Below are 4687 nucleotides of genomic sequence, written 5' to 3'. Positions count from 1 at the left end.
TGCCTTGCCATACTGGTTTGTCTGTTCTGCCCTCCCTCCCTTCCTCCTTTCCTTTTTTTTTTTTTCCTTTTTTTCTTTTCTAAATAAGATAATGGGGACTCTATAAACAAACATGGTTCTTTTTCCTCAGAAGTTGCCAGAAAGTTCAGTCAACCTTGTGGCTCTAACTTTGACGTCCCAAATTCCTAACATAAATCTCTCCAACATTATAACAAATCAGGACATAGAAACTTTTTTGTTTTTAAAGCAATGGAATTTTTGGTTTGAAAATATTACTTGGAATTTTGATACATAAAACAGATAAAAGTACAGCTATTAAGAACAGAGCTTAGAGCCCTTGCAACTAAGCCTCCTTCAAAAACCCTCTACCCACAGGTGACCCTAGATCCCAATGGTCATCATTTGAAAACTACTGCTCTATAATATTTTAAATTATTTTAGCTGCCTTGTTTCATGCATTTTTATTATAAACCCCATGAAAATGTTTCAGTATTAGGCACATGAAAACTGTGTGTATTCCCATATATGCTTACACATGAGAAAATGGAAATGTTAGACATTAACAATAGGTAGCCAATGGGTGGAGCTGAGATTATAACCCAAAACTGACTTTAGACTCGAGCAATTCCTAGGTTTAAACCTCAGCTTTTCACTGTGTAAGGTTAAGAGTTATTTAATCCATCTTAGCTAAAATTTACACATGTATAAAAATGGTTACAATAATATCTATCTTACAACCTTGTTTTGAGAATTAAATGAAATAAAGTGTGTAAATAACTCTACACAATACCTGACTACATAATAGGTACTTATTATTATCTTCATTATTTTTGACTCCTATCCCTTTGGTCTGGTCAATATGTTATGCCAATAGGAATTTTTTTAAAAGGCTGGGGAGGGACAGGGTAGGAGATACTAAGTCTGGAACCTGGAAGCCACAGGGATAACATAGATTACTGGAAAGCAAGTGCAGGATAAGACTGACCAAGAGAAAGTTATTAGCCTAGTATTCATTAATAATGTTGAGGGAAAAGTATAATTGTCAAATTTTGCTAACAAAAGAAACTAGGTCATCATAAAAGGCTGAAAATGAGGCAGACTTAGAGTAGTACTTAAAGATTTTGTCACCTACCCCATCACCATCAAACCCAATAGATAAGGGAAAGTTTTTACTTTCTTGAGCCTTGTTCTATCCCAGCCATTTTACTTTCAAGGAAACACATTAAATTGCTTGTATGTGAAGAATTAAAACTCAACAGAGCCATTGGGGAAAACATTGAAGAACATTTGTTGGCCCAGCCCGGCAAAACTGTCCTCCAGATCCTCTATCAGACCCCTACAACAGGAAATCTTTTAAAGTAATGTTTTAGCTCTACCACTGACATCTACCTATAAACTAATATGATGTTTGGCATGGAAGATTGTTTATTTGGATGTGCGAAAGTTCTGGCTGTTAACTTGGAGAGAAAAGTTATTACTCTACCTCCCTTCAGAGACCATCCAAACACTTGTCTGACAGGGTGAATACCTATTACACACAAAAGTGGGGCTGAGCCAGACTTCCGCAAAACTAAATAGGTGAACTTCTAACACTTTCTTTCCACCTTTTTTGTCTGTGAGCCCCATCTACCCTCAGATGTCCCAGTACTAAATCCAGGTATCTAGCTGAACTTTTTGCCAGGATTTTGCTATTATCTAATTGTCATCTGACACCCCTTTTCCCTTTCCTTTATCTTTTCAAGCAGGTTATAGCTGCTAAGTGTTCACAGGAACATTTAAATTTTAATTGGTATTTAAAGAATATTGTCGAAAGTCTTCAGAACTTAAAAGAATAAAACCCAACTGACAGAATTTGAGGTTCCATGGTGGGTCTGAGGGAAATGTTTATAAGGTCACACAAGTTAATCACCCCATTGATGACCATCTACTACCCTTATATTCAAGGCTGACCTGGAAAGAAATAGTCATCGCCCTAGAGATACCTAGGAGAAGGAAATTATAATAGATAGATGACAGATAGATAGGTAGGCAGATGGATAGATACAGATATATAGATATACATGTAATATATACTATATATTGATACTATAGATAGTAAATACTATGTGTGTTGTGTAAATACATAGTATATTTAGGCTAATGTATTTTTTTTTTAATTTTTTTTTTTAACGTTTATTTATTTTTGGGACAGAGAGAGACAGAGCATGAACGGGGGAGGGGCAGAGAGAGAGGGAGACACAGAATCGGAAACAGGCTCCAGGCTCTGAGCCATCAGCCCAGAGCCCGACGCGGGGCTCGAACTCACAGACCGCGAGATCGTGACCTGGCTGAAGTCGGACGCTTAACCGACTGCGCCACCCAGGCGCCCCTAGGCTGATGTATTTATTTACACATATACAGTATATATAGACATATATAGTACATACTATATATAATAGACAACATATATTGATAGCATATATGATACACACACATATAGAGTATATACCATATGTATACTATATACATATATATGATTGATAAATTAGAGTATATACATATATATATATATATATATATATATATAAATTAATGCACCCCAAGCCTCCTAAGTTTTTTTTTCTTTTTTTCTTCTTTTTCTTCTTCATGATAGACAGATAATGTGCCAAGGTTGTAGCAATGTTTGAGGGAGACACATGTCACAAAACAGAATGAACATCCAATCATCATGCTTATGAACTACAAATGAATCCAAGCCCTGTGAGTTTTTTAAAAATATTTATGAAGCTTATTTTGCAGGTCACACAATCTTTACAAATGTTTCCATAATTGTATCTTGGCTGGCTGCAGAGTCACTCAGCATTATTAATTAAGAATGTTTTTGGACTAACAGCTCATTTCCAATAAGAATCTTCCACAGTAATGTAGTTAGGCAGCCAGGTGACCTCCAGAAAGCAGGTTCTTAAATTCCCATGAATATAGTTCATGAGGCTGAGCTGCCAGAAACAGCAAGTCACAGATTCCATGACCTCCATCCACCCTTTTCTTTATCCTGAAGAGTATAGGATACTTCACAAGGTACATACACAGGCTAAATACCCAAGGGATGATTGCAACATTGACAAGTTCAAATCATTTAAATCCAGAAAAGGAGTTGCCTTGGTATAGAAAGATATGGGATCATACGGAGAATTGGGAAGAATTAAATTAAAAAAACAGAATATGAAGAGGAAAGTAAACCAGGCATTTAGAAGACTGGGGGGGGGGAGGTGGAATTCAAATACTTCATGTATAACTATTATAACAAGATGACAGAGGGTATTTTTTAAAAGCCTTAAAGTGGAGACACTCAGGCCAAAACATCTGTGGAATTGAAAAAAAGAAAAGAAAAAGAAAAGCCCTTATGATTGCCAACATCTCCATTCTGCTTCCCTCCCTGTTCAGCACCAGCAATGAGCAATACATTAAAAAGGTGTTTAGACTGTCAGTAAATGTGATTGATTTTTTTTCTATTCTGCTAAAAGCCTGCTACATGGTGGAACAAAAAGCAAATGCTTTCCTCATATCCAGGTCTGGGTGGAACTTTTACATTATTTTAACACCCATCAAGGGATAGCTTTGTGTCTCCATGGAGACAGGGAAAGCAATCCATGTCCACAAAAAGCTTTTTGGCCTTCCATTGTCCCCCTTTCCCTCCAGAACCCAATGGAATTTCACTCAAGACTAGAAAACCTCACAATGGAAAATTAATACAAATGGTCTATCTATTTACTGGACCAAAATGGGATGAAGAAACATGAAAGCCTGGATTATCTTAGAACTGAGCTCTGTAGGATGGGAACAAAGCTGGGTGGAACTAATCAGTTCAGAATAAATGGGGCTGTACTTAGTGTTCTATTTTTCCATCCATCAAACTGACAGTCAGAATCACCAAGATAGAAATGATCATTCATTACTGAACTAGGAAAAAAAAGGCAGACATTGGAGCCACATGCCAAAATTGAGGATCAGGTGTCTTTTAATTTAGTGTGGACTGCAGATGGTAAAGTGATTATTATTAACTAGTTATATAATTGCTTACTTAGGGTTAAAGGTCACACCTCCACCTGTAACTTTGCCAGGAACAGAATTGTCAGAAAATGCAGTTTCTTATAGAAAAGACAAAAGAGCCAGATGTAATTATAAATAGTTTTATAATGTAAATTCTATACTCAGATTTTACATTATGCAACTCTGTATTATCCTGCAAATCCACTAAATAACTGATAAGTTTCTGAAGGACTTAAGTCCAATATAAAAGATCTGTAACTAAATCTAAGCAACATCTCTCAAGGGCTTTTATAAACATCATAGTCATTATTTCCAGTTCACACGGTACAATTCATGGTTATGGTAATATTTTACTGTTTTTCTGAGTCACTGTAAAGTCAAACTGCATGGGATAAAAAGTAAGGAAGGAGTTGTATTGGCTTGCTGTAATTCAATTTATTACTTTACTGTTAGAATGGAAATTGAATATAAGGAGGCTCTTACCTGGAGATTTTCTGGGGCAGGGAAAGTTTATGGTAGTGGTACCTTTTCTATGAATATTCTGTGTTTTTTGAGACTGAAGAACATCTGGAAAAAATGTGACTTATGGGAGGAAAAACTCTGCGAGGGATATGCATGCCCTATGATCTAAGTGATTATTAGGATCTAGGTTTATTTC

The 4687-nt window shown here is 36.2% G+C and overlaps 1 non-coding gene across 1 annotated transcript; it reads right to left on the bottom strand.

Moving 5' to 3' along the window:
• Positions 1–2626: 2626 nt before the first annotated feature.
• LOC122496845 lies at positions 2627–2730 on the bottom strand. The gene has a single exon (XR_006300964.1). It is a non-coding gene; the product is annotated as a small nucleolar RNA U13 (small nucleolar RNA).
• Positions 2731–4687: the final 1957 nt, after the last annotated feature.

This window comes from Prionailurus bengalensis, chromosome A1 (assembly GCF_016509475.1).
Source record: "Prionailurus bengalensis isolate Pbe53 chromosome A1, Fcat_Pben_1.1_paternal_pri, whole genome shotgun sequence".
Lineage (NCBI taxonomy): Eukaryota > Metazoa > Chordata > Mammalia > Carnivora > Felidae > Prionailurus > Prionailurus bengalensis.
Note: the sequence above shows the minus strand (reverse complement) of the source record. Positions and strands in the feature narration are given on the sequence as shown.